Consider the following 11,297-nt stretch of genomic DNA (forward strand, 5'->3'; position numbering starts at 1 on the left):
TTAAATATGCAAAGCAGTGTGGCCATCATGGAAGGGTTAGGGATTCCAGTCACATAGAACTGAGGGGAAGGAAGAGTCTGGATTCAGGAAACAGCAAATATAGAGTGAATATGAGTTCTAATTAAATTGATTTTTAAATTCAGAAACAAATGAATTGCATACACAGAATCTTTCTCTGCACAGCCAAGGAAAGATCATTTCTCCCCTTCATTTTTAAGTTAATGAAATCAAAATACCTACTGATAGCAATATTAGCAGATGAAGCACTACCTGTGTTAAAAAAAAAAAAGATGTGAGTCAATTAGAAATCAAGATTAGAGGGGCTAGCTTTTGTCAGTTCCTTCTTCCTTCATATAGGTAGACACTGTTTTATTGGTAAGGGCAGATTGACCAGATATATTTTTCTTAGGTGGGTTTATCTGTCCTCAAAATGATTTACTCTATGGATTTGGAGAGGGTTCTTGATTTAAAATAATGAATTTGAATCTGGAACTCCAAGGTAAAAACAAAGAAAAGAAGAAAAATGAGAGAGACAGATTTAGATGAGTTTTAAGTGTTCAGGAAATTACCTTGAACATGGAGGGTCAAGTTTGGAGAGCAGAGAGGCTTCAAGAAAATTCCAAATGGGAAAAAAATCAAGAGACCAGATCACTGCATTTGGCAGGAGAACCTTTGCTCAGGATGTTGCCACAGATCATTATTTATGGTTGCAACTTCAACAACTGAATATGGACTATGCCCTGATATTGGTTTGATCATCTCCACACAGCAAATTGGTAATATCAGATTCATGGAACATAAGTTACACACCAACACCCTAACTGCAAGGGCCAGGAGAATAAATGGAGAATGTCTGCCTCTTCTGCTTTCAAATTTAGGAAATATCCTGAGACTTCACATACTGAGACTTCCCCAATGTGGATAATAGAAAATATTATGTGGGACAGTCAAACAAAGCAAAACAAACCAACTATCAAATGAGAAGTAGCATATGTCTTCTCACACATTTAATAAGAATGTGATTTTGTGAAGGACTATTCTAATATTTGTTTCTGTTAATAGAAGAATCTTGCCACAGGATTGATATGCAGTGATCAATCTTATTAGGTAAGTGGATAAACAACTATTTAACAATGTTTCTCATTCTAAATAATGAAATGCTACACAGACCTGCTTTGAAGGGGAGAACTTATTAAGTTCTCGGTGTTAGGTGGCATCTTAGGCACATGTGATCTAATCATTTTTACCTTATGTGCTTGTTAAGTTGATTTTAATTGCTTAATACCTAAATATGTTGCTACTAAAAGATTTTTTTCTCTGTCTTTTCCACTTTTTATTCATATATACCACTCATTTCCACATGCTATTCTGGGCTTCTATTTGTCTATTGTATTCATCTTTCTTCCTTTCTCCTCCAAGACACTGACAGTAAAATTTTAAATAGTTCAAGAACAAGAGAACTTCTTCTGCTCTTTACCACCAAAGCAAAATTTGCATCTATACCCATAAAATGAAAATAATGATATCTTCTATATAAAGGTAGAGGCTAATTTCTTATAAGAGCAGGATGACTGGTTATAACAGATTTTTTTGACAGGTAAGCTCACCCTTCCTAAAAAGGAATCACGCCTTTGCCCCAACAGAAACAAGTCCCTTAAAGAGCCAAGAGATGATTCTTACTAGGAATGGGGAAGTACGGGGGAGGATAAAACATGAAAAACAAGCCCTACAGCAGCTTCTTGTTCCTGTTTTTCACGTTGAGCTGATTATGTGTTTAGTTTTGCCTCAGGACAACTATATTTCAAAGGAAATTACGTCTGCCGTAAAACTCCTCATAGTAACAGCAAGAAATTGCAATCATTCATTGATCAATGGAGAGCAAATATTTACCTTCAGAAAAAAGTCAAAGCTAAGTTAAGATCTAACTAACTCCATTCAGAACTTTCGTCTGAAAAAAATTTAGCAGCCTACACATTCATGACTGGATTCATGGAGCACATTCAAATAATGAGACCTTTTTCTCAGAGACATTATTCTCCAAGGACTCTGATAAACTTCCAGCAGATTTGTGTTCTTTTGGAGATGCCTGCTGAAGAGTGTCATTCTCTGTGGTAGAGGAGGAAATCCTGCCAAATTTTGATAAAGTTCACAATAAAGATTTTAGATTTCAATATTGTTTTAGCGTTCATGGGTCAAAACATAAAAAAGAAAATCAATATCACCTCTACTTTCAAAATAAATAAATTATTCCATTTTGAGATTAGCTACTACCTAAAAAATTTTACTTTTCATTTTCAGCAGTAGTGGAAGTTGACCTCTTCCTGCCCAGCAGCTAAGATACAACACAGATGAATATAGAGAAAAATTCTACCTTATCTTCTGAGAAGGAAAAAAAAGGTTAAAATAAGGGGTGAAAGTGATAAAAAAAATAGTGTAAGGAAGAATGGAGAAAACCTATGAAAGAGAAAAATAGTTATAATCCATTATCTGAAAATACAATTGAAATGGAGCTAATAATGTGTAATTATCAAAAGGTCAAAATGATATTTTTTCATCATACAAAAGGTGTAAAGCTATTAAAGTCTAACATATGTCCAGGATGCACAATCTAAGATCATCAAGAAAGATCTACCTATAAAACCCGTTTGAATACAACTCTGGTGAGTTATCATCTGCTCTGAATGCTAAGCCCCTGAAAAATAAACAGTAATTAGCATTTTTTGTTTACACATAAACCTAGGAACAGACAAAAAAAAAAAAAAAAAAACCCAGAAAGGCCAAATAACTTTTCTATAAAACACACCTTATATGAAGGTTTTCATTTCAGCCTTGACAAGGATTTTGCATTTATAACCCAAAAGGATAGAATATGCTTACTTCCAAGCAGGTGGCTCAGAAAAGTTATTTGAATGACCGAAAAGACAAATTTTCTAGTCATCTCTGGATAGGTAATGCCTGATTAATAACAAACAAATACATGCCATAAAGGGACTGTGACTGAGAAGAAAAAAAATAGAGGTTCCCATTCACTCTATTTTCATAGCAAGACTAAAGAAAAATATTTCCTTTACTCAAAATCCAAAGAGAGAAATTTATCTCACTGGTACAGATGCTTATCTATTACATTTCAGGGTCCACCACATGAACCCTTGAGAATTTAAACAGCCTTCAAGATGTGGATTTAGAAGTCTTATGAGAGCAATGGAATTCTTCAGCATGTGTTCCTGTATATACAAGTTAACTTCCAAAGTCGATTTTGTAAGTAGTTTTCATCCTTCCACTACTCCCTCACAGACTAGGGAGTCATATAAAAAGGTACACTTCAAAGAATCAAGTCAAATCTAATTTCAGGAATATGTGATTTCTTAAAATTCAGTAATGCTTACTTTAACAAGTCTATGTAAGCCACAGGAGAAAATTCACACATTGCTTTCTGCAAATGTATCAACTGTTTACTTCTAATTACAGGAATGTTTCTACAATTTTCTCTAAGAACAAAACAAAGGACATTTCTTTCCTGAAATTAATTTTATTGTTTAAGTTACCTTACATAAAAATTGCCTTTTCTGTAATACAGTTCTATGAATTTTAATAAATCCATAGATTGGTGTATCCACCATCATAATTAGTGTACCAAAATACTTGACCATCTTCAAAACGCTCACATTAACCCTTCTGTATTCATTTCTTTCTTCCATCTTTATCCCTGTCAATCTTCCTTCCATCTTTACTCCTATGTCTGTTCTCCTTCATTAGCTATATGTTTCCAAGAATGTTTAATAAATACAATCTTACAGTATCTGAGACTGGCTTTTTGGGTACTTATGATGCTTTGAAATTCATTCAGGTTAGTGCATTTGTCAATGATTTATCCTTTTAATTGATTTGTAGCAGGTTCCAATTTGTTTATTTACCAATTGAATGTTTAAGTTTTTCTTTTTTTTTTTTAACTTTGGAGTGACTAGGAGTACAACTACAATAAAGATTCATATTCAGTTTTATGCAATAATAACTTCATTTCTCTATGGTAAGTACTCATGGGTAAAATTGCTAGGAAATTTGTAAGCTTAACTTTATAAAAAGCTGCAAAACTATTTTCCAGAGTGGGTGCATTAGTTTAAAATTTTCACCAGCAATTCATGTAAGTTCCAACCTCATTGACCCTTGATGTTTGTTTCAGTTTTTATTTTTGTTTTTGTTTTTTTCTTTGACTACAGAACCTGACAAGAACAACTTAGAAGAGAAAAGGTTGATTTTGGCTCACAGTTTCAGCGGTTCAGTTCATCACCAGTGGACACCATAGCTGTGGCCCCAGGTAGAAGGGTATGGTGAAGGAAAGCCTCACAGGACATGTTAACCAGTCAGCAAAGAGAAAGCTCCACTCAACAGGGAGAGAATATAAACCCCAAAGGCCCTCCTCAGTCACTTGTGTCCAGTCATACCCTCTCTGCCCACCATTACCACCCAGTTAACTCATATCCCCTAAGAAAGTTATAATTCTCATAATCTAGTCACTTTATCTCTTCTTGCATTGTCTCATACATGAGTATTTGGAAAGTATCTCCTATCTAAACCATCTCATTCCACCCCAGCCCCTGAAAGCTCATGCTCCATTCAGAAAGCGAAATACATTTCTTCCATTTTTAAGATTCCCCATAGTCGTAACAGTTCCAGTATTACCCAAAAATACAAATCCAAAATCTCACCTGAGACTCAAGGCCAACTCATTAATATTTTCTCCTGTGAAGACCATATATCCAATATATAATGGTACAAAATAAATATTTACTTTCCATAAGGGAGAAATAGGACCATAGAAAGGAAGGATGGGCCAAAGCAAAATTGAAATCCAGCAGGGCAAACAAGTCCTATAGTTCCATGGCCAACATTTAGGCCAGATGACATCATCGTGTTCTCTCCAAAGGGCTTATATAGCTCTCTGCCTCTGTGGCCTAGCTGGTTGCAGCCCACATGAACTCTTTCTTGGCTTGGTGCTCAATTCCTGCATTTTTCCTTAGCAGACATTCCACTTTGTTGGCATCTCTTAATCTCACAGGTCTTTACTAAAGCTTTGGCCTCCTCACATCTTCATACATCATCCTCTTTGGAGCTGCCTGCAGGGATTCCAACCCTGCTACACTTTTTCTAGCCTCAAAGGTCTTCTTTTAAAATATGGATGGAAACCTCTATAACAACCTGCTATGGTTTGCATGTGAGATATCCCCTAAAAGCTCATATGTGAGAAAATGCAAAAAGGTTCAAAGGAGAAATTATTGGGCTGTGAGAGGCTTAACCCAATCAATGAATTAATTTCCTGATAGGGATTAATTGAGTGATAATTAAAGAGGTAGGGTATGGCTGGAGGAGTAAGAATTGGGGGGATGGCTTTGGAGTATATATATCTGTATATGGCAGTGTATTCTCTCCTCTCTCTCTCTCTCTCTCTCTCTCTCTCTCTCTCTCTCCCTCCCTCCCTTCCTGCCTTTCTCTCCTTTCTGATCAACATGTGAGATATTTTCCTCTGCCATACTCTTCTGCCAGGATGTTCTGCCTCACCTGGAGCTCCAAGGAATGGAGCAGCCTTCTATGGACTAAGACCTCTGAAACCGTGAGCCCTCCTAAATAAATTTTTCATTCTCTACAGTTGTTCTGGTAGGGTCTTTCAGTCACAGCAGTGGAAAAGTTGACTAAAAAACACCCTAATTCCAGCATCCTGTAGTCCTGCACAACCAGACCAAGGTGGTTCATGCCAAGGTCTGCACCATCTTGAGCAGTAGCCAAGCCCCAAGGTACCATGACTATAGAAGCCTTTGAATGTATAAGTGACTGGGAACAATGAAACCACTTCCTTGGCCTCCTGTGCAAGCAAGGTGCCCCACTGGTCTCTTCTCAAAGGAATTTTTACTTTTACACCTTTGAGCCTACAATGGGCATGATCTTGCCAATTCTTGATTGCCATCTCTCCTGTTGGCATTATGTAAAGTACTTACCTTCTCTTTAGTCAATATAATCTCTGTAACAACCACAACTTCCTTTGCACCAGTTTTACTTGCACTTTTCCAGCCAAGCTACAAGATTTTCAAATCTTTTGCTCTGCTTTCTACTTATGATTATAATAATAAGCTTGTTTAAAAGCCACCAGCAATGTCCATTCCACTGTCTGAGAGCTATGCTCCTTGAAATTTTCTCTGCCACATTCAGACTCACAGAAAATCTTAGGAAACAGGCAAAATGTAGAAAACATTTTTACCAGAATGAAACGTGAGTGGCCTCTAGTACAATTTCCAATAGTGTCCTTCCTCTGAAAACTCACTAACCCAGTCTTTACTGTCCACAGTCTTACTGGAATTCTGATCTTCTAGGCTTTCACCAGAATCACCCACTAAGCTCACGTATGACATTATAAAGATTTTTCAGCTTACATCTCTAAATTTTTCAAAATCCCGCCTACAAACAAGTAACAAAGACTTCTGAACTACGTAGTCACAGCAACTTCCTTACTTCTTAGTACCAATTTCTGGTTTAATCAGATTTTCATTGCTGTGACCACAAGACCTAACAAGAAAAACTCAGAGGAGGAAATGTTTATTTTGGCTCATGGTTTCATAGGTTTAGTCCATCGTCAGCTCACAGCATAGCAGAACACAATGGCAGAAGCAAATGGCAGAGGAAAGTAGTTTGAACATGGCAACCAAGAAGCAGAGAAAGAATTCTGCTCACCTGGGACAAAATATAAACTCCAAAGTCATTCTCCCCAGTGACCTACTTCTTCCAGCCACACCCTACATGCCAGTTAATTAACTACCAATTATCAGTATCAGTGAATAAATCTACTAATTAAATTACAGCTTTCACAATCTATTTCACCTCTGAACTTTCTGTGTTGTCTCATACTTAAGCTTTTGGGTTACATCTTATATCTATATAATAACAGCATTATTATAAATTTTCGTTTTAGCCATTCAAGTACATATGCAGTGGTATTAGTCTATTTTTTTAATTTGCAACTCCTTAACAAATAAATTATATTTAAATTTCTTAATGTTATTATATGTCAAGCTTATATCATCTTTGGCAAAGAATCTATTCAAGTGTTTGCCCATTCTTATATTATATTGTTATATTTTTACTGTTGAATTTTTACATATATTGAATTTGTAATATATTCTATATATAATACATTGTCAGATACATGATTATCAATATTTTACTTTATCTAGGGTTGATTTTTCATTATGTTAATTGTGTCTTTCACAAAACAAAAACTTTGTTTTGTTTAACATTTTGATTATCTATTGGTTATTTGTCTGTTATATACGTGTATATACATATAATATGTATATATGATTTTCTGACTTCTAGCTTAATCTTCTAGATTAAGCTAGAAGTCAGAAATATTCCCTCATTATTAATGTTCTAAGTTTCCTTCTAATATCATTTGCCTTTTGTTTTCGTAACTTCATTTCAAAAATTTTTTAAGAGCGGGTATTCTGATAATTAATTCTCTTAGTTTTCCTTCATCTGCGGATGTCTTTAAGTCACTTTCTTTCTGGGTGAATATTTTCACTGGACATAGAATTCCAAGTTGAGGGTTGTTTTCTTTCAGTCCTTTCAAATTGCAACATTTCCACTGTCCTCCACAGTATCTGATAAGAAATCCTCAGTCATTTACTTTAAATTGTCATCTCCCAAAGGTAATGCACTGACTTTCTCTTGATGGTTTCAAGGCATATGTTGTCTTTTAGTTTTCACTGATACATGTTATGGTTTGGATATAAGGTATCTACCAAAAGGTTCTGTTAATGCAGGAATGTTCAGACTTGAGATGATTGGCTTGTGAGAGATGAAACCTAATCAGTCTAGCCTAATTTGAGTGGACTAACTGGGTGGTGACTGTAGGCAGGTGTGACATGGATGGAGGAGGGGATCAGTGAAGATGTCACTTCCTAGTAGTCCCTTCCCATGCTTTCTCTCTCTGCTTCCTTATTGCCATTAGGAGACAACTTCCTTCCACCATACCCTTTCCCCATAATGTGCTGCTTCACATTGGGCCCAGAGTAGTGGAGTTGATTGACTATGGACTGAAACCATTGAAACTGTGATGCCCAAATTAACTTTTTCTCCTCTAAGATGTTCTTGTCAAATACTTTGGTCACAGCAATGGGAAAGCTGACTAAAACAATAAGCTTAAGCTTAAATTGTGGAGGGTTCCTTCTATTTGATGTGTACTAATCTTCTTAAATGTGCATGTCTATGTCATTGGCCAAGCTTAAAATATTTTCAGCAATTACTTCTTTAAATATTGCCTCACATGGCACGGCTTCCCTTCTCATATCTCCTTTAATGACAAGAGTGTTAAAACTTTTGTTTCTCCATGTATTCCTAAGTTTTGGTACTCTTTCAATACATTTTCATTCAGATTTGATAATGCTTTTGTTGTGGATTAAATATATGTTTCCCCAACATTAATTTGTTGAAATACTCATTCCCAATGTGATGTGATGACATTAGGAAGTAAAGGTTTTGAGAGGGAATCAGATTTAGACAAAGTCTTGAGGTGAAGCTTCAATGATGGGTTTATTGCCCTTGTAATCAAGGGAAGTTTCAATTCTTCTGTTGCTTAATAAGTTCAGTGACTCAAGAAATAGAGGGACAGGAGAAGAAAGAGCTTTACTCAGTGGTCAAAGAATAGAGATGTGGGAGCTTTGCTCACAGAACAACTTCTTAACTAAAGGGAAATTAGGAGTTACAGATACAGGGTATGAATGATGAAGGATATAGAGACTCATAAAGGGAAGGAATACCCATGTGTTTTCTGGGAATAGGTAGAGATTTTCTAGCCACTCAAGTAGCACCTCTTTTTTCTCCTTTTAAAGTCTGTGTTTTCCAGTTATGCCATGACTTAGTCCAATGGTTAAGGCCACAGAGAAAATAGACATGATATGAAGACAGAAATGTCAAGCTTTTTCATCTTGTTCCCATCACCCTATCAGACACCTGCATGCCCCAAGTGAAGAGTCAGCCTTTTCAGCAAAAGCAGACTTCAAGTTCCTAAAACAGTAACCCAGGCAACTGTTCCCATCACAACCCACACGGCAGAGGTGCTTCTATAGTAATAAAGCTAGTGCGAAACTAATAACATATTGCTCAGCTCTCTGACCTCCAAAATTAGTGATTTTTAACACAATTGAGCACAAGCGATGCTAGAGGGTTTTATTGATTTTTTTCTCAATAACACCTTTATAAAAAGAAAAAAGAGATGCCCCCTCCATACACACACAAAGTAAAGATGCAGTATCTGTCTGCAAAACATAAAAAGAGCCCACACCAAGAACCAAATCTGAGGTACCTTGATTGTGGACTTTTCAGACTCCAAAACAGGGTGACATAAATGTCTGTTGTTGAAGCCACATAGTCTATGGTATTTTGTTACAGCAGCCAGAGTTGACTAAGACAGTATTTAATCTACCTGAAAGTTAACACTTCTTGTCATCTCTGTTTTACTAAGGAGTGTAAATTTTGTTTAGTCATTATATTTCTATTTCTTAGATTTGATTTTCTTTATGCCTCCTATTTGCTGATACTTTGCATCTTTCTATTCATTTAAACTTAAGTTCACAATTATATGTTGAATTATATTAAATAAATATATTTATTTAATAGATACTTGCAGTCCTTGTCAGATAATATCAAGATCAAATTCTTCTAGAAAGAGACATCTGTTTATTCATCCTATGTGAGTTGAATTTTTTCTGAGTCTTTCTGAATAATTTTAGATTCTAGGCTATTTTAAAGATTATATTATTAAAATTTAATTTTATAATTTTAGAGAGCTTATTTAGCTATATAAAGAATTATGTCCAGATTTTATATTTGTGTTCATTGAGAAGGATGTAATACTATGCTCTAAATCAAACCTTCTGGAGTATCCTCTATATGTCTTATTTACTTCTTGTTAATAGTAGACTCATTCAAATAACTGATGAAAGTATTTTCTTCAACTGTGGTTTTTCTTTTTCATTATAGGCTTACAAAAACTTAGGTACATCCAAAACTAATTCATTTATGACAATAACATAATACACTAATGTAAAATTACAGAAAATAAAACAAATATTAGCATACACAAAAATTATAGATTTTTGATTATGCGAATTTTCCTTTCAGCATATCACATAAGCATTTTTATTCACACTTAAATAGTGTTTATGGAATTTATGAGCAAGATGACCTAGAAAACTTGGGATATTTTAGTATTAATAATATACAAACTAGATTACTGCATTGAAAATTCAAAAAATTTATTTTTTTATTCTTTTCTTAATTGTCTTTCAAAGCAGCATTTTATAAAGTCCTAGCAAGGTAAAAGGAGTATAGAATATCATCTCACACAAACTTCGAATTAAACAGACAAAATCCTTGAGATATAGAATATGTCTCTACTTTATCCAAGTGGTTTGAATTGAATTTCTTATTCCACCATGAGGATATTCTGAAATGGGTTCAATTGCTAAAGTGATATGCTCTCAGTAAGCTTCTTGCTGCTTCTACTGTCAGTACACTTTTTCCTTTGAAAATAGTAAGCTATATCTTAACTTTAATCAACTGAAAACCCTGCCCATGGGAAACATAGTAAAATCCCTTCACAATAAAAAATAATATAAATAAATCCATGGCAGGGTTTTGGATTAATTATTTTTATCAATTCAGTAATTACTGTAAGAATGCATTTTACTAGGGGTAGAAGTTTGATTGAATGTTTTAATTATTGAAACATATTGCAATTAAAAACTTCATTTGTAACCAGAGAACCCTTTAACCTTTTCCCACATACATGAACTCTTATTCTATTGCTAGACTAGATTCACTTGGCTTGAGGAAGCAACAATTTTGAGTCTCTAAATATTTTATTTAAAATAAGTTAGTTTGGTGGAACTCATATTTCTGGAACTGGAAATAATTTAGGATGTCATGTGCCTGTTCCATTTTCAGACATGAGAATTGTCAGATCAGAGACTCAGCAAGCATCAAGCAAAAGTCAGAACTCAGTCTTAATTCTTGTTCTAGTATTCTTTATATCATAAGGAAATTATTTTGTGAGTCTTCTGTCCTTTGGGGGAAAATGCACAGAAATGCAAGAGTTAGCTAAAAATTTACATCTGCATTAAATACCTATGGATGCTATGAGACTCTCTGGATTAGGAATCCCTGCATAAGTAAATTCAATAGACATCTAGACAGAAAAGAAAGGAAGGAAGGAAGGAAGGAAGGAAGGAAGGAAGGAGGGAGGGAGGGAA

General features: G+C 35.0%; 1 long non-coding RNA gene across 1 annotated transcript; it reads left to right on the forward strand.

Moving 5' to 3' along the window:
* Positions 1-686: 686 nt before the first annotated feature.
* Positions 687-5,345, forward strand: LOC125615819. The gene is made up of 3 exons (XR_007346417.1): positions 687-1,107; positions 3,132-3,258; positions 4,218-5,345. It is a non-coding gene; the product is annotated as an uncharacterized LOC125615819 (long non-coding RNA).
* Positions 5,346-11,297: the final 5,952 nt, after the last annotated feature.

This window comes from Marmota marmota, unplaced genomic scaffold, assembly GCF_001458135.2.
Source record: "Marmota marmota marmota unplaced genomic scaffold, marMar, whole genome shotgun sequence".
Classification (NCBI taxonomy): domain Eukaryota; kingdom Metazoa; phylum Chordata; class Mammalia; order Rodentia; family Sciuridae; genus Marmota; species Marmota marmota.